The sequence below is a fragment of the Camelus bactrianus genome, chromosome 15, assembly GCF_048773025.1.
Source record: "Camelus bactrianus isolate YW-2024 breed Bactrian camel chromosome 15, ASM4877302v1, whole genome shotgun sequence".
Lineage (NCBI taxonomy): Eukaryota > Metazoa > Chordata > Mammalia > Artiodactyla > Camelidae > Camelus > Camelus bactrianus.
In genome coordinates, this window is record NC_133553.1 from 26,458,962 (window position 1) to 26,479,064 (window position 20,103).

Genomic DNA, 20,103 nt, shown 5'->3' on the forward strand with positions numbered 1-20,103 from the left:
TGGAAGCTAAGAACTACCACCCAACCCTGCCAAAAGCAGCTGTAGAAGCAAGAGGACTGAAGAGAGTAAAAGCGAAATAAAGTGGCAGAACTGCATAGCTTCTGAGTGTTTACGGATAGAGCGATTTTTTAATAGGGAAAAATTAAGAAACACATGGAAATGGGCCAAACGATTCCTGGGTGTCTGCAATGAAAAACAAGCATAGTCTGGTACACCTTTCTGGGTATTCTTAATCTACGAGAGCTCTCCATCTTTCTTTGTGGGGTTCTCTGTGGATAAAGAATGTCAACCTGCCATCTCAGTAAGCAAAGGATGTTGTGGGATCAGCCTCTGCAGCTATTCCCAAAAGGGCACCCTTAGGGGAGTCAAGTTGGAGAAAACAGGTTACTGGCTTTAGATAGTTAAAGTGTATAGCAAACAAATAACTTAAATAAGCCCAGATTCTTGCATCTTCCCATACATAGAAAAGTGCTAATTTCATTAATGAGATTCTGGTTTTGTTTCATTAACAGTACTCTTGATATTATGACGTGTGTGTGCGCGCGCGCAAAACTCCTACACATCCTGGCTCCTCCTCCCAGGCTTAAGTTCTAAGTAAATCTGCTGAATAAAACACAATTCTCAACTTTCAAGTTGTATATATATATTTTTTCAGTTGACATCTATCCAGCTCTAAATTGTAGATAACTAATAGAAAGAGGAAATATTCTTGTCCATTGAACTTTGTATTGAATACCCCTCCTTGGAAAAAGCCATTTTGCAACTATTTGTAAGTTCATTTCCTATTCCTGATTTCAGCAATGTAAGTGGGCACTTAACATTGCCCTTTAAACAGGTTCTGACACCTCTGTGTCCCCCTCATTAATTAATGTGTCAATAAAATGTTTGACATGTCTTCATTCTGTATTTGTATGAGACTTACAACTTTTACATTTTTAAGAAAATATAATGGTTTTACTCTTTGGAAAGTACATTTCCTTTCAGGGAACAGAGAGGTCTTCCCCTCTGCCATTCTTAGCTGAAGACCACACTGAATTCAGTGTAAAGTTTATTGCATTGGCATGGCCTCAATGAACACTGCCTGAAATTATATGTTGATTTGTTGATCATTTATCTCCTCCACAAAAATGTAAATTCTAGAAGAGCGGAGACTTTGTTTACTTCTACAACATTGAAGGAGTTGTTCACGGACAATTATCCTAGTTTGAATAATACTTCCAAACTATCTGAGAGGCTATAGTTAAGCCAAGCTACACTAAACGGTGGAATGGGATGGTAGCAATTTAGCTCAGAATGAATTATGACATTTCTCCACTTACCAGAAGTAGACTAATAATACCATCCCCCTGCCACACACATAAAGTTCCATAGCCCTTCCTGTGTTCTATGCACGGAGCCAATGGCCTTGTTTATTTTGAATCATTTCATCCTTACAGCAGCACTATAAGGAAGATACTTTTATATTATTTAACTCCACAAAGAAGATAAATTCCATGTCCAAATTTACAAAGCCAGTATGTGTCAGAACTGAGATTAAAACCTATCACACCAGTTTCCAAACTCTGCAGCACATTAGAATCACCTGAGGATCTTTAGAAACCACTGCTACCTGGCTACTACCCCCAGGCATCCTGATTTAATTGTTATGGGTCAGACCTGGGCATTGGAAATAGAAAAAGCTCTCCAGGTGATTCTCATGTGCAGCACTATGTTATTCTGTCTTGATATAAAATGTGGCAGACAAAAATAAATACCATATAATCAAATAAAAACAGTAAGATAGAATAGAAAGATAAGACTGGGGAAAGCTATCTGGTTCATCTATGTAAGCCAAAATCAATCCATATTCCAAATAAATTATATTTAACATAGCATCAGATCAGCTCTTAAGGTCTGCTTTCCCTGTGCTAGGACTCTGTGAAATGGACCATGAGATGGTGGCTGAATGTCAATCACTAGAGAGCATACTAACTGTGTATTAAGGGAGAACAATATGATTATGGAAGTTTTGTCTGGATAATTTTTATCTAACATGCACACCATCTTGGGGGAGAAAATAATTTTAAGATACTATTAGCAAACAGCCTATCCTTTTTGGTGGTGTTATTTCTAGGGGAAAGTCATGCAGAAACAACCACAATAAAAGAAATTAGGGCAAGTTTGAAGCTCTTCAAATAGCAAAGTTTAACCTACTTTTCTCTTTTAAATAATGGCTTCATCTTATTCACCTGACTTTAGCGTATTTTTATTGAGGATATGCCACGGGATGGGGATATAAGAATGAACAAGATACTGTGTCTCCTCTGTAGTTTTTTACAGTCTGGAGGGGAAAAGATAGGAAGCCATCATGGTCATTATGGGAGAGATAATATCTGCTATCACAGGGTCACAAGGGTGTTATGGAAGCATGGAACAAGAGCATCTAATCTACAGCATAGGTTTCCCAGGGGAGGGGACATCTAAGCTGATAGTAGATGGAAACTAGGCTGGGAACGAGAAAGGCTGAGCCAAGTCAGAGGCAATAGTGTGGAACAAGTGTAATGGAGAGGGAGGACAGAGTAGGGGATGTTTGTGTAGCAGAAATGGTCATGGCCCTGCCAGGGACTACATTTCCTAGCATCCCTTCTCCAGCACCTCTTATGTCCAGGTGGCTGTGTGAATAGTTATTACCAACTGAATGTGAGCAGGAACAACCTGAGTCAAACTGGGCCAGGGGTTTTAATAAGAGTGGGGTGGTTCCCCCCACAACGTCTTTGCTCTCCTTTTCCTTCATTCTCCGATGGCTGAGTGCAGAGAACTCTGAGGCCCTGAGGCATGGCAGAGTCCCAAGATGGGACCGCCAAACAGTGGAAAGCCACAGGGTGACACTGGATGGTAACACAAACAGGTTTTTGTTTTGTTTTGTTTTTTGCTTGGGGCAGGGAGGATTCGGTTTATTTATTTATTTATTTTTAATGGAGGTACTGAGGGTTGAACCCAGGACCTTGTGAGTGCTAAGCACTTGCTCTGCCACTGAGCTTACCCTCCCTACCCAGAAATAAACTTTAATGGCTTAAACCAATACTGTTTTGGGGTTCATTTATTATAGCAGCTAGCATAATCCCAATCTGAAAGAAATTTAGTACAGTTAGAGAAATGGGGGTCGGGGGAGGGTTGGGGAGAGGAATGGGAAGAGAAGAGTAAGAGCTGAGATGAAATAGGAGAGCCTGTGCCAGATCAAGAAGACCTGATAAGTGCAGGAGAAAGTTGAGAAAGGCTTTGGCATGGACCAAAAAGCCAACTGGGTATGCTGTCTAAGTCACCCTTCTGGATGATCTGATTCTAGGGTCTTTGTGTCTTTCTTTGCCTTTGAAGTCATTTAAAGCTTATAAATTATAGATAACTGATAGCAAGATATCTTTTGTCTATAAACCTGCAGATGAATTCTGATCCACAGAGGCACATACATTTTCCTAGCACCCATGGGAAAAGCCAGTTTTGCATCTATTTGTAAATTATTTCAACATTTCTGATTGACCTATGTAGGTGCGGTACTTTGAATTCTATTTTGAACTGGTTGTAACGTACTACTGGTTCTCTCATTAAATAAAGGGATAAATAAAATCTTTGACACATGTTAAGTGTATATTTGTATGAGAGTCATGATTTTATTTTTCTAAAGTAATATTCTTTAACATAAACTGTTTTGGACTTCATGTGAAATATGAGAGACCATTGAAGGGTTTTAAGCAAGGGAGTTGCATTATCAGATTTGCACTTTGGAAAGATTATTCTGGATGTAGTATGGGGAATGGATTAAAGTGGGCATATTGGAGAGAGGAGTCTGTCAAAGAAATATATGTGTGATTGATAGTGGCATAAACTAAGTAAGATGGTGGCAGTAGAATGGAGAGGTATAGATATGAGATATTTTTATTCAGGAGGTGTAATTGACAGAGTTGGTGACAGACGGGATGAGAGTGGGGAACAGAGAAAGAAGTCAAGAATGGCTTCTGCACTATTTACAATAGCCAAGACATGGAAACAACCTAAATGTCCATTTACAGATGACTAGATAAAGAAGTTGTGGTATATTTATACAATGGAATACTACTTGGCCATAAAAAATAAAATAATGCCATTTGCAACAACATGGATAAAACTGGATAATGTCATTCTAAGTGAAGTAAGCCAGAAAGAGAAAGAAAAATACCACATGATATCACTTATATGTGAAACCTTAAAAAAAAAACGAACTTACACAACAGAAATAAACTCACAGACATAGAAAACAAATTTATAGTTACGGGGTTGGGGGAAGGGCATGGGAAGGGATAAATTGGGAGTTCGAGATTTGCAGATACTAATACATATAAAATAAACAACAAGTTTATACTGTATAGCACAGGGAACCATATTCAATATCTTGTAGTAAGTAATTTATTGTGAAAAAGAATATGAAAACAAATATATGTATGTTCCTATATGACTGAAGTATTGTGCTGTACACCAGAAATTGACATATCATTGTAAACTGACTATATGTCAATAAAAATATATTTAAAAAAAAGAATGGAGTTCTGGCTTAAGCAACTGACTAGATGGATATTATCTTAGGTCTGGGAGTGGAAGAGGAGTAAGTAGAGAATGAACATGTTAAATTTGTTATAGTTAAAGACTCTTCAAGAGACTTGTCTACTTAGCAACAGAATAAGAAGGCTTGAAGCTCAAGAGTGAGATCTGAGTTGGTGATATTTATAGGGGAGGCATCTTGCAAATAAACGACAATTGGGAGAAGGTTAAATGAGAAAAAAAAAAAGAGCCTGACACAGAACCCTGAGAAACAGCAACATTTACAGGATGGACAATGGGAGAGAGAACTGCAGAGCAGAAAGAGGAGGAGCTGCTAGGGAATACACAGAAAACAAGAGTATGTCGTTAATTAGAAACCAGGAAAGAATTTCTAGCATTAAGAACAATTAACATATAAGATGCTGTAACAGGGGAGATGAAGACTGAAAAAGTGCTTGCTGAAATTAACCAGAAGAACTTAGGTATCTAGTCCAGAGCAATCTGTTGAGGTAAAGACTAAAGCCAAGCTGCAGCTGACTGAAGAGGAAGAAATTAGGAAGGAAGTGGAGACGATGAGGAGAGATCGCATTCTCAAGACGTTTGTCAAGGAAGGAGATAAAAGAGAAAGGATGAGAGTTGGAGGGAATTCGAGTCCAGAAGGTTTGTTTTCTTTCTTATTTTCCTTTAATGCAGTAGAAACTACATTATATGCTGACAAGAAGGTACCAGTAGAAAGCAAGAAATTACAGACAGAAAAGAGAGAGAGAATATTGTTGAAAGAGTTTAAAGAAAACCTACAAAAATGGTAAGACATCCCTGTTAGTGGCTTGGAAAACAATATTGCTAAAATGGCAATACTCCCCAAATTGGTGCTATTTTTTAAATTTTGGAAAATGTAATTATTTTTCATAAAATTATCTTGTCTATGTTAACATCTAATAGACTTAGCACTTTTTAATTGAAGTATAGTTGATTTACAATGTTGTGTTAGTTTCTGGTGTATAGCATAGTGATTCAGTTCTACCTATATATATTCTTTTTCTATATAGGTTATTACAAATTTTTAAAATATAATTCCCTGTGCTATACAGTAGGACCTTTTTGTTTATCAATTCTGTATATAGTAGTTTGTATCTGCTAATCCCAAACTCTCAATTCATCCTTCCCCCACTTCCCCTTTGGTAACCATAAGTTTATTTTCTATGTCTGTGAGATTGTCTCTGTTTTGTAAATAATTTCATTTATATCATTTTTTTAGATTCCACATATAAGTGATATCATATGATATTTGTTTTTCTCTGTCTGATTTACTTCACTTAATAAGACAATCTCTAGATCCACCTATGTTGCTGAAAATGGCATTCATTCTTTTTTATGGCTGAGTAGTATTCCATTGTGTGTGTTTATAGACATATATATATACTATAGCTTCTTTATCCAGTCATATTATTGTTATTTTTAAATGAATTTATAAATACTTTAAATTTTTCTCAATTTTAACTTCTAATATGGTAACTATCAATACCTATAACCCAGGTAAACAAAAGCTCTTTGGTGTCCCCTATAATTTTTAAGGGTGCAAAGGGTTCTAAGACCAAAAAGTTTGAGAACCATTAATCTAAGCCTTCTAACCAGCACAGTGGACAATGATTACTGATATTTGAAATGGGGACTTTGAGGAACTAAGAGCTGATATCAGCCGAGTTTTTTAACAGGGAAGGAAAGCAGATTTAAGATTTTCAAAATTCTTAATACTGTGGGTTTATACAGTTCTCACATTAATTTCAGTTTAGATTATTGGCTAATGAGTGTTTGCCCAAAGAAGAAACTTCTTGTCTGAATCTGCTTCTTCACTTGTAAAACGGAAGTAAGATTTGCTTCCTAATGAAGCTTTAATTTCTTAACTCTCATGAAAACAAAAGGCAATCAGGCCTTGAAATATTTCTACCACAATTTAATTATCCACCTCCAATCCCTCAAAGTATTTCTTGTCTCCTAATATTGGTAATTATCTCCTTTAGCCAAATTAAATGTGTGATTTTTATTTTTAATTGCTTCAGGGCATTGGGAGGGGTAATTGTTAAGTGTTGCCTAAGTACTGTGAACATGAAAAGTGCTACGTAATTATCACCGTGGGAAAATGACTTTTCCACGCACTTGGCTATAATCACTAATTGGGCTTGTGTGGTTAAATTTTAACCTTCAGGACTTCTGGGATGAACACGGTGACATAGGTTTAGCATCTTTCTGTTTTTACTTCTTTAAGTTATATAAGAGCTTCAAGAATTATGACCAAATCAGTGAAACTGATGCTCAGCAAAACTGGGAGCAGATGAAATCCACAGCCTTCAACATATGAATCAGCGCAGCTAAGAGCGGCTGAAATCAGACAGAAGCCATAATGGAGGAGGTGGTGAAGCAACGGGAGGCCCAAGCAGCAGCAGAGTCCAGAAAGGATCAGCAAACATAGGCTTCCTAAGATGAGGGAGTCACCTTGAAGAGAAGGTACTTGTCTCCCCTTGTCAATGGACTCGAGTGAGCAGGACTGGAGGTCACAGTCCTGGAATCTGACTTATTTCAGGATAGCGGAGAAAGATGTCGACACAAATAATTAAACTGAGAAGCCATAGGCATTAGTCCGCTAGAGCTGCCATAACAAAATAACACAAACTGAATGGCTTAAACAACAGAAATTTTTTGTCCCATGGCTCTGGTGGCCAGAAGTCCAAAGTCCTGCCAGGGCTTGGTTCCTTGTGAGGGCTGCGAGGGAGAATCTGTTCCATGCCTCTCACCTAGTTGCTGGTGACTTGCTGGCAATCTTCTGGACGTAGGGCAGTGGGCCTCTTAGAAGGTACACTTTCCAGCAGGATCCAGAGCAGGCAGACCTGAGGACATGCCCTTTCCTGGAGACTCGGTTTCTGTTGATGCAGCAAAGCTGAATAAACAATCTACATCAAGGTAATAATGACTTAAGTCCTCCCACCTCCTGATTGGTGTTTCAGAAAAGGAGACTGGGGAGGGTACCACTTAACTCCATTGAAATTAAGCTATCTATCATGGTAAAATTTTAGTAGCCTTTTTAGGTAAATCCTCCCCCTCTGGAAAAGCATCAGGGGAGATGCTTGGAAAAGCTAGCTGGTTACTTTTGCCCCTGACATCACAAAATTGGTTAGAGAAATGGGAAGTAGCAAGGGGCCTCAGTAAGCATGGTAGAGAGCTGGCCCCAGTAAACCTGCCATGGACAGTTGCCAAGGGGCCAGCTGGCCGTGGTGTGGTGATGCAGCAGAAGACCCCAAGGAAATTGGCATGAACATGCAACCTGGCTTGCCTGCCACATGGATGCCCTCCTCCTTCAGAAGCAGGCCCGTCACCAAGCGTCCTGCCCTCTGTCATTGGCAAAAGGCCCAGCCAGTGACTGCCAGCAGGAGAAAGGAAGAGGAGGGGTGCAGGCAGTGAACAGCCATCTTCCCCAACCGGCTCAGCCCACCGGGATCTTCTCCTCCCCTGAGCTCTCCAGCCTTGACCACAGTGGCCAGGGCTGTCATGACACACAACTCCAGAGGGCGCCATTCCCGTGCACACCCAGACTGGTTCTGTTCAGTATCAGTGTATGAGCTTGTCTTAACTACCTCGGCTAGAAAGCTCCTGGCAGGCCAGGGCAAGTTTCTAAATCTCTTTAAATACCAAAGCACCTAGAGCTGAGTCCAGCTTGGTAAATATTTGCTGATGAATAGGCCATCCCGAAATGGGGTCATCAATCCTGAATCACAGATAAAAGAACTGTTTAGTCTTGGAAGAGCATCTATTTTAGAGTTCTGCAAACCCGCTGCTGCCCAGCTTTGGTATCTGGTATGAACATTAGTCATTCAGAAATGTGACCTTTCGTGACACAGGGTGTCTCCGAGCAGCAGTGTGACCTGCCCCATGGTGGCTTTCTGGCCTGGCTAGTGTCCTCCCTAAAGGGGCTCGGTTTTGAACAGGGATTTCACGAGCCACAGGCAGAGCTGACGTGCCCTGCAGAGCCCCGAGTGGGCTGTGGATTAGCCATGCTCATAACCAATGTTTATGCAGCCTCCGAGCAGGCCCAGGCTCACGTTTCTCCCAGAGGCCCGCGGTATTTCTCTCTGTTATTTTTTTTTTTAAGCATGAGATCTCAGCCCCATACTTGAATACTTCTCCTCTAATGTAAGAGTCTGAGCAGCTAAATGATGCCTTGTTGGGCCCTCTCAAGCCTGCCTACCTTCCATCTGGCAACGAGTGCACAGTACGAACACTTTCAGGCACTGTCACAGCACTGCCTGGACGCTGGGCTGCCCTGCTGGAATCAATTGTAAGTGATTGGAAAACAATGAGGGGGAAGAAAAAAACAACAAAGATGCTGAATTGAGAATTGGAGGACTGGAGTTTTAGTCAGGAGCTCGCTGGATGGCTCTGAGCTGGTGATTTCTCTGTTCTCCATGTTGCTATTTCTAAGATGGAACAAGAGGAGTGTGCCCCTGCCCTGCCACCCACAGGACTCCTGTCCCGAGCCCTGTGCCCCTCTGCAGATGAGAACTGGGAGGGTGGGATGGGACAGGCCAGCATCGAGCCCCCCAGCCCTTCCCTGGCGCCCTTTGCATGGATGACTGGGGGGGGGATGACACCTTGGTCACAGGACAGAGGTGGTTACATTTTTTCAGGTCAGAGACTGAGTTTGGAATTGTTCTCATGGCATAGTGCCCCAGATCTCTGATTCCCAAACTAATTATTGAGATCAATGAATTGATTCTTCTTTTCCAAGAACGCCAGTCTCCAAATGCCCAAGGATGAGGGGGCGGCCTTTAGTGTCTCCAGCTCCCTGGGAGGGCAGTGGGGGGACCAGCACCATCTCAGGAGACCTGGGCCTGGCTTCAGTTCCAGTTCTACCCTCAACTCACAGAACGACATTGAGGAACTTCTTTCCCCTCTAGGGCCTCAGTTTCCCCAACTGTGCAATTAGGGGTAGACTGAAAGAGTCCCAGGGTCCCTCTTGACTCTGAGGTTTGAGGCTGTTTGCCTTTCCTTCTCCATCAGGCCTTTTTCCTCCTTCTTTCCTCAACCTCTCAGTCTTCTAGTTCTTTTCCCCATTCTTGCAGGAGATCTTGGTTCTTTTTCTGGCTGGTCTTGGCTGTTCTACTGATCTGGGCCCCACTTTTCTCCATAGACAGTGAAAGTTTGATTCAGAGTGTCTAAAGGCTTACCCAGCTCTGATACTCTGGTTGTCCTGGGATGCCATGGGGTAAAGTCCCACCTGGTACACAGCTGGGAAGTGCTAGATAATCTGGGCTGGGCCTTTCCATTCACCCATCACAGGGGGACTTATCCCTTAGGTGTCCCAGCTGCCACCTCATTGACTGGTCCAGATTTCTCAGGAGGACTTTGTGAAAATGTCTTAGGCTGAGGTCAACAGGCAGAATCTGTTGCAATGGCTTTTTTTATGTGTCATCTTAACAGCCTCCACTTATTCAATCAAACATAAATCTAGGTGTTGCAGTGCAAGTATTTTATAGATGTGATTAAAGTCCATAATCAGTGGACTTTAAGTAAAATAGATCATCCTAGATAATCTGGGTGGGCCTATTTCAATCAGCTGAAAGCTTCAAGTGCAGAGCTGAGGCTTCTGTGAAGAAGAATTCTACCTGTAGACAGTAGCTTCCAGCCATGTCCCTGAATTCCACCTGCCTTCCTTGATGGCTTTCCTTACAGATTTCAGCTTTACCCAGCCGGTACCCACAGTCACTAAGCCAATTCTGTGCAATAATTCTCTTGATAAATACTTCCTACCCATTCTGTTTCTCTGGTTGAACCCTGACCAATAGCTTGTTCTATGCCACCTCTGGTCTGACCAGTTGCCTCTAGGCTATTTCTGAAAAATATGAAATGGGGCTCCCTAATTTTTTAGTCCAGACCTTCATGACCTTGATAATGTGTATCAAGCATTTCCTACCTAGGCAGAATTAATTTACCCTGACTCTCAGTCACATTCTGGCCAAGGTAAAATGAGGCTCCTGAATGCTTTGCCTTTGCTGGTTTTTCAATCCCTCACTTGTACTTTTACTTGATTTACTTGATTTTTACTTGATCTTGGGATTCTTTGCACATTTTGTTCACCTGATGTTACTTTTAATGGCAAGATCTTCTAAATACATCTTACTGAGAAAGGGGGAAGTGGTTAGAGTACAAGCTTAGCATGCATGAGGTCCTGGGTTCAATCCCCAGTACCTCCATTAAAAATGAATAAATAGATTCTACATATGAGCAATCTCATACGGTATTTTTCTTTCTCTTTCTGACTTATTTCACTCAGAATGACATTCTCCAGGGACATCCATGTTGCTGCATATGGTGTTATGTTGTCATTTTTATGGTTGAATAGTATTCCATTGTATAAATGTACCACATCTTCTTTATCCAATCATCTGTCAATGGACATTTAGGCTGTTTCCATGTCTTGCTATTGTAAATAGTGCTGCTATGAACACTGGGGTGCAGGTGTCTTTTTGAAGTAGGGAAACATAAATACAAACAGAAACAGACTCATAGACATAGACTACAAACTTGTGGTTGCCAAGGGGGAAGAGGGTGGGAAGGGACAGACTGGGAGATCAAAATTTGTAGATACTGACAGGCATATGTAGAATAGATAACGAAGATTATACTGTATAGCACAGGGAAATATATACAAGATCTTGTGGTAGCTCACAGTGAAAAACAATATGACAGTGAATATATGTATGTTCATGTATAACTGAAAAATTGTGCTCTACACTGGAAATAGACACAACATTGTAAACTGACTATAACTCAATACAAAAAGTGTTAAAAAAAAATGAATAAATAAACCTAATTACTAAACCCCCGCAAAAAACCAGCCAACCAACCAACAAACAAATACATCTTACTGAGAATGGAACATTCTACCACCCTTACTACTCAATTAACAGCTACACTTAAACATCTGAAATGAAGACAAATAGTCAAGCATAACCAAGCACATAAGTCTCCAGGAAATACAAGGATCTAGGGTCTGTGAGCTTAAACAATCCTGCAAATTGGGAGAATTACCAGCCCTCTTTGGAATTGGGGGCTGAAAAGGGGGCTTGAGCAAGTGAAACTAAAGAACCCAGAGTCCTCTGCCTTTTTGTTTTCAAGATCTGAGCCTTTAAACATCCCTCTCTTTATTCTGCAAATATAAACTTGCCAAATACCTGGACTATAATTTTTAAAAGTAATAAATAATGTAGATTCTATTAATGTTTGTCCCTGTTGGGTGAGCAGGGGATGGGCAAGACTGGTTGACCTTTTTTGTGCAGTTTATACAATGCAGAATATTGTCCTCTGAAGTCCAAGGGAAACAGAATGAGCCCAGTAGATCCTTCTGTCAGAGGTTTTGAGGGGCTGGGAGTAGGCTGGGATGGGAGGGAGGGGGTCCCCTGCAACAGCAGCTGATGTCAGTGAAAATTACATAGAAGACAAAGTTTCCCAGAATCTTCTACTCTCAGACCATCCCAGCCACAGGGTTCAGAGTTTGTTGATCTGCAGTGAGCATGAGACTTTGAAAAAGCCCCTGCCCCTCTCTAGAATGAAGTGAGGCTGGAATACTAGTGTCGAACCCTTTCAGCCCTAACCTGGAGTGGACTGCCCTTCCTCCTTCACTCCGTGCATCCATTTTCTTCTTGCTTCTGTCTTGTGCCAAGAGGGATTGGCTGCTTTGGAACAGGACCTTCTGATTGCTCATCCAGCATCCAGCCCTATATCTGGGGCAGCTGCTGAAGGCCTGTCTGGGCCTGGTGGGAGGACATCTGCACAGGCTGCCAGCAGTGAGGAGTGCCCCAGCCTCTCAGCTGGTCTCTTGCAGGCTGCAATGTGGCTCTGACTCATCTTTCTCCTCCCACAGCTTGCAGCCAGGGAGGGAGAGCTCAGCTTGGAGCAACAAAAGGCATCAGCCCCATGGACATTCTCAGGCTTCTGCCCTCAAGGCCAGCAGTGAGCTCCTGCTCTGGAGGCTGTAGCTGGTCTCAGCTCTGCCCACTCTGCAGGTCACAGTGACCACAGCTGGTGTGTCTGGGGAACTGACAGTTCAGGATAGTGTTGCTTCTGGCCTTTTGAATGTGATAAGAGATGAGCAGGGTATGGGGTAGGGGGTTTACTCACAATATAAACTTATAGCTAACTGGGGGTGATATTTTGGGAAAATATTAATGTGCTTTGTTTGCCCTTTTGCCTTTTTGAGTATGTAACATTCTCTAATTTTCCTGAAGCATTCATTTACATAGGAAAGATTAAGATTGTGCTAGAAGGAATACAGAAAGGAAGAAAGCATTAACACTTACCTTTTGACACTCAAGATTTTTATAGCTTTAACAATATATAATTGAATTACAATAACTACATATTCAAAGTGTACAATTTGATGAGTTTTTTACCTATGTAGACATCTGTGGAACAGTCGTCACAATCAAGATACCGAATACATTCATTACCCCCCTGAAATTTCCTTGCTCCCCTACCAGTTCCCAGGTAAGCATCGATTTGCTTTCTGTCACTATAGATTAATTTGCATTTTCTAGAAATTTACATACATGGAGTCAGACAATATTTACTTGTGTTTTGTCTGTTCTCTTTCACTCTGCGTAATTATTTTGGGACTCATCCTTGCCCTTGTGTAGATCAGTAGGCCATTTTGTATTGCCGAGTAATATTTCATTGTATGGATCTCCCACAATACATTTATTTACTCAATGATGCATATTTGATTGTTTCCAGTGTTTGGCTATTATGAAGAAAGTTCCTGTGAGCATTTGTGCATAAGTCTTTGTGTGGATATATGCTTGCATTTCTTTCCAGAAAGTTTATAGGAATTAAATGTCTGAGTCATATCATCAGTATATTTTTACCTTTTTTAGAAACTGCCATACTGTTACCACACAGTTGTAATATTTTCACTCCCACCAGCAAGGTTTGAGAGTTCCAGCACTTTGCCTTCTCACCAACACTTAATCTAGCCAGTCTTCATCATTTTAGCCATTCTAGTGGGCGTAAAGGGGTATTTCATTATGCTTGCAATTTGCGCTTCCCTAATGACTAATGACATTCAAAATAAGATATGTAGGAAGACATTACCCCAGCTAGCCTGGCTATTGCTTGGGGAGAGGATTTTCTACATTCCTTTATACTGAAGCAAAATACCACAGTGCTTAAAACATAGGTGTGGCATGTGCATAATAACCTACATACAAAGATATTCATTGCAGTGTTCTTTGTAATAGCGGGACAATGAAAAAGTTAAGTGTCCATTAATAGAGACCAGGTCAAGTAGATTATATATTATATCAGTCAGGTTCTCCAGAGAAACCATAGGATGTGGATATATATAAAAAGAGATTTATTTTAAGAAATTGGCTCATACGATTGTTGAGGTTTGGTGACTCTAAAATCTGCTGAAGGAGGCCAGCAGGCTGGAGACTCAGGAAAGTTCCAGTTCAAGTCCAGAGGCATCCAGGTTAGAGAGCATGGAAGAAGCCCATGTTGCAGCTCAAGTTCAAAAACACTCTGCTTGCACTCAGATTTTTGTTCCATTCGGGCCTTCAACTGATTAGATGAGGCCCACCCACATTATGGAAGGCAATCTGCTTACTTAAAGTCCACCAATTTAAGTGTAAATCCTATCCAAAAACACCCTCACAGAAACATCCAGAATACTGTTTGACCAAATATCTGGACACCCCATGGCCCAGCCAAATTGACACATAAAATTAACCACCAAGGTATGAATGGAATGCTAAGTAGCCATTAAAAAGGAAAGGCAGTTCTATATGTACTAAAATAATATCTCTCCAAGACAAATTATTAAGTGGAAAAAAAAAAACAGCTGCAGACACTATGTAAAATATGCTACTATTATAAAAACTTTTAATAATATACATGGTTATGATTGCAGATACATAGTATATATCTCAACGGACATACAAGACATTATTATGGGGGAGGAGGAGGTTGCCTCCACAAAGAGGAACTGAGTGATTAGGGGATTGAAAAGAAATAGATGAACTTTTTATTTCGGTCTACATCTTTCCTATTTTTTGGCATGTACCGAAGCCTTTGCTTTAAATGCCAGCTCCATAGATTAGCGATGTGTCCCAGCCTTTCCTTCTTGAGGGCTGCAGGCACAGGGGTGACTACTTTAGAGCAAAAATGATGATAAGGGGGGATGGGCCGGGATGAAAACCAGAGGATGCTCGAGAGTGGCGTGGCCTCACCTGTTTGCTGTGGGATGGACAGTCCAGGCCAGGGACTGAGGAAGACAGGGCTGGAGTTTGGGAAAATGGGGGTGGCACAGGGCACTGTGAGAACCAGGATGAGGTTGAGTCGATTAAGAAGCACCATGGCTCCACTAAGCCAAGCCTTTTCTTTGCAGTGAAGTCAGGCCTGCTTACTTCTCCATCCAAAGATGGGAAAGATGACATAAATCCCATAGGCCTTTAAACTCACCCAGAGAAATCTTTTTCTAAACTAGACTCTGCCCTGACATTTTGGCCTTGCAAATCTATGTGATGAGACCCCTGTCTGGACAGGGGGCCCGAAGAGGAAATCCCTGCATGAGGTGAACAGGTGAATCCTCTGTTTGTCAACTCTTTAAGGTTTGGACTCCACAATAAGGTTTTGCTCAAAATAGAAAAGAAAAAAGAAAGAAAAATAAAGAAAAAGAGGGAAAAAAGAAAGAAAGAAAAGAAAGAAAAAAATGTGACAATGAGTGTGTATATGTCCATGTATGACTGAAAAATTGTACTGAACACTGGAATTTGACACAACATTGTAAAATGATTATAAATCAATAAAAAATGTTAAAAAAAAAGGAAAGGAAAAGAAAGGAAAAGAAAAGAAAGAAAGAAAGAAAGAAAGAAAGAAAGAAAGAAAGAAAGAAAGAAAGAAAGAAAGAAAGAAAGAAAAGAAAGAAAGAAAGAAAGAAAAGAAAAGAAAAGAAAAGAAAAGAAAAGAAAAGAAGGAAAAGAAGGAAAGAAAGAAAGAAAAGAAAAACCAGCATGTGTTGCAACTTCATGATCAACATATGGTAGTGGTTACCAGCAATGCTGTCATATGCTGTGAAGTTCCAAATTTCTCCAGCTCTCTTCCCTCTTTCCCATGTCCCTCTCTCCCTAGTCCCTTCTCCCACAACCCGTGACTTCCCTGGACTCTAGGCTGAGTTGATTCCCTGCTTCCCTATCTCACCCTGACCACCCCACCCCATCCTTTGTCAGATGTTTTCAAAACAGTGAACAGAACCCCAGCCCTGCTGCCACTCACTTAACCAACCCATGGACACATTGTAAAGCAAAATTTTGGTATTTCCACTGTTTTATTGGCATTTCTCTGGGGAGGGAGGGGGAAGGGAATTCTTTAATAGATGTTTTTTCCTTTCCCTTTTTCCCAGAAAGCCAACATTTCATGGCTCAGGACCCAGTGAAGAACCGACTGCAATGTCCTACTAAATTAGAAGGAAAAAGCTTAAAAAGGCATTTGTCCCACTGGTCTAGTTGTCCTTAAAAATGTAAGTTTCTTTTTTCATTGTAATGTGTAATTAAAAGCTTGTTTATTTCCTGGACTCTTTGAAGAGGTTTAAGTGCATTTGGTGGATTTTTGAGAAAAGTACAGCCTGTATCTTCAGTATCTTGCATCATGTTTTCGGCACCCTATTCCAAAAGCCAAATATAACCAAGGCTTCTGAGAGCTTCCAAGATACAACAGTGCTGGTGGCAGCTTCTTTGCTTTGATGTAACTACCACCCTCACATGACAGCGTTGTTCTTCGGATGGACAGCCTGATTCCACGCCCTGGCCAGAACCATCCCACTTGAGGCAAAAATACATGTCTGCTATACATTCTTGCCTGGTGTATGGTCAATGCCCCCAGTCTCTAAACCAGAAGTTATTTATACCAAATGCTTAAGCAAAATGATTACTCAAGCCCCTCATCCACCTCCATTAGCAGGTACTGTTGGTCCTATCACCAAAATATGTTTTACAAGTGGCCCTTTCTCCCTATCTCCATGGCCATCACTCTAATCCAACCTACCATCTTCTGTTGCCTCAAACATGCAGGGGTTTCCCTGACTCTCTGCTTTCACTCATGGCAGAAATTTTTACTGAAAAGTTCTCTTTCATACTCTCACCAAAAAAAAAAAGAAAGAAAGAAAGAAAGAAAGAAAATTCTCTATTTTTCCTCTCTTTGCTTCACTCCTCTGCCTGCCACTTCATTTTTCAAGCAGACCTTATAATCCCACGGTCCTGGAATTACAGGATGGCTGTAAAACAGCCTAACAATTTCTCTATTTGTGGGAGCCAGAAACAGAGATGCCATTTTATTAGAGGTCCTGGAGGGTGTGGGAAGAGTGTGTCTGGATCCAGCACCAGAGCCAGAGATGAGATGTTCCCGGGCTGGGAAGGGAGAAAGTCCTGTGGCACCTGAGAGCAGTGAGAAGCCCACCCAAGGCTCCAGGGGAGGAGTCACCAGATCAGATAACGTGGCAGCCTGGGGTAGCAAGGAGGACTTTCAGGGCAGAGAGTCATTGAAGGGACTACCCTCATCTTGAACACTCAGGTCCTATGGAAATTAAATCTATGTTAATCATTTTCTTGTCACTCAGATCAGCAATGACCTGGCTTATTGAACCATTATAAACTCATGTTCTTAAGGACCTTCTGAGAATGTGACATTTCTTCATCCTCCCTCCTCCTAGAGCAACAAAAGCTTAATTCATCTTGGATTAGCTCTGTTTTTTCTCAGCTGTCTTCTCTTCTTCCTGTAGCAATTTTTGCCACCTATGCACTCAAAAACGGAGGACTTGCATGTGTGTTAGGTCTCAGTCCTATACCTGGTGCCCATTCTCTTTTTTTTTTAATAGAAGTATAGTTAATTTACAATGTTGTGTTAGTTTCTGGTGTATAGCATAGTGATTCAGTTATACATATATATTCTTTTTCGTATTCCTTTTAATTATAGGTTATTACAAGGTATTGAATATAGCTCCCTGTGCTACATGGTAAAACCTTGTTTTTTTGAAGCTCATTCTTAATTGACTGGGCAGAATCTCCTGTGCACAAAAGTCTAGGTGTCTGCAAGAAGGTCTGACTCCTACTCTGTGGCCATACTCCAGGGAGGAGGGGGTGTTAAATGGGCAAGACTTAGAGTGTGTGGAGGGGGCGCTATTACACTGTTATATGCCTGCTATATTCCCTTACAAATCAGCCCAGCCTCATGTAGTCCAATGTGATTAGGGGACAGTCATGTTCCTCATCCCATTTCCCTTGTGACTAGTCTCAGCTCACTGTAGCCCCTTAAATCACCTATCTACCGCCAAGACACTGGTGCACAGGGTAAGTCTTAGAGAGGACTTCCTGGGGAAGAGATGTTATTCTGCACTCACTCAGAAATGTCTGCTCTAAATCTGTTCTTCCCTCAAGTTCTTCTCCCTAGAGCAGCTCCTTCTTCCTTCTCTCTCTTTCTGCTTCCCAAATCTCCTCTTTTTCCTCTCAAACCAAACAGTTCCAGCAAGCGCCCTCCCCAATTCCTCCCTCTCCAAATCTGGGGTGCCTGTGTCCTCAAATGCAGAGCCATCAAGAAGTTCATCTATTGTTTTGCCAAACACAGTCCTGGGGGACCACCACTCCCTTCTAGCCGTGTGGCTCCTTCAGGGTTGCAGCACTAGGGTTCAGCCAGACTCCTGTCCTTACCAAGCTTCCTTATAGGGCCATGCTCTCCCCATCCATTATTGTGTTCAGGGCTTCTTGGATAAGGAGCCTGAGGGATGGACAGCTGAAGTCAACTGCTGAGGGTTACCCAGAAACAAGCAGTGGAGTGTGGATTTCAGCTGAGGTCTCCTGACTTGAGGTCAAGCATTTTGTCCTCTTATTAATCTAAGCAAAGGAAATGCCTGTGAAGTGAGCTCATTTTCCAACCACTGAAAACCCTAGGATGTTCCTGGTTCCCACTGGTCTTCAGGAAAGGCAAATGAAACTGTCTGGGTGAATTTCTTGGCCTTGATCCTGGGCAAATTAAAGTTGAGGCATGTTTTGTCATACATACTTGTGAACATCTAGAAAATGTTGACTTGCCTGATCCAAGTCCTGACTGGGAGGACAGGGATCATCAGGTAAACCAGTAACTAACACAATGTGATATGTCCCCAGACTCTGAGGGGACACAATCCATGATTAATTCTGGGGAAGGAGGGCTCACAGAAGAGGTGACATTTGAGAACTGAGCTGGACCTTGAATGAGTCTGTCAGGTGGAAAGTGAGCCAGCTCTCAGCTTCCAGTTTGCAGGTGCCCAAGGTATAAATTTCCCTTCGTTGTTCTGGAGCCCTGTTTATCCCAGCCTCTGCCACATGTGACCCACACTTGACCCCAGGGCTATTCTGTTCATGTTTTTGAGATCGTGATGGTGATGGTGATGGTAAAGGAGATGCCATATCTTCCCAGGGTCCTGGGATAGATCCAGTGGGTTTGTCTCTTAGAAAGGTTATGATGATTTTGCCAAGGGATCCACTGACTAGAAAGGTCTTAGGATTAGAGGGAAGGTGACCTCTATGGCAGACAGGTCCAGAGGCAGGAGCTTCCAAACCTTCTCAGGTCATCAGGCTTCAGAGGTCCTGGAGGGAAGGGAATCTGAGAAATGCAACAGGTAGCATCAACATTGCCCTTCAGCTGAGACCCAGTCTTTAGCCTGGGGGTTTTCCAGAACCATTGCAGAGGCCCTGGGGTGTCCAGGGTGTTAGAAGGGCAGCAAGGACCTCTCTGAGGTGGTCTTCCTGGCAGGACTCACAAAGGTTTAACTGAAAGGAATTAAAGGACTGGTCAAAGGCGTGGACACAGTTAAGGGAGCCAAAGGGATGTCAAAGCCCCTAGAACCAGATTCCGAGGAAGCGTGAACAGTTCTAGGCTGAAGGGACCAGGGGAGGGAACTGTGTCACCTGTGAGGGGGCTATTTGTGTGTGTGTGTGTGTGTGTGTGTGTGTGTACAGATGGGGATGAACACCTAGTCCTTTCTCTCCCCCTGCCCTGCCATCTTCTACTGGTGCCTCCCATTGACCAAACCCAAGCAGAATCCAGGAAGCAGGGGCACACGGGTGATGCAGTCCCTATCTGTCAGCCCCCCAGAGCAGATCATGGCAAAGAAGGGGTGACAGATGGAATATGTAAAAAATTAATAAACAGAAACCTCAATTAAATAGGGTCAAGAGACCAAAAGAGGGGAGGGGATGGGGTAGGGGTGTTGCGGGCCGTGCTCTCACGCCCTGTCACAATAGCAGAGCCTAACAGGTGGAAGAAAGACTCCTCTTTGTTTCTGGCAAGGACCCAGCCAATGAAAAGCCATTGACTCTGCTTACTAGAGGCCTCCTGACTTCCTTTCCCCTCTATAAAAGCATTCTCCTTTCCTTGCTGTGTGGGCACTTGCACATGGCTCGCCAGGGTTGCAGACCCCAAATTGCAATTCTCTGCTGATCTTGAATAAGCCTATTTTTTTGCTGGAGAAAT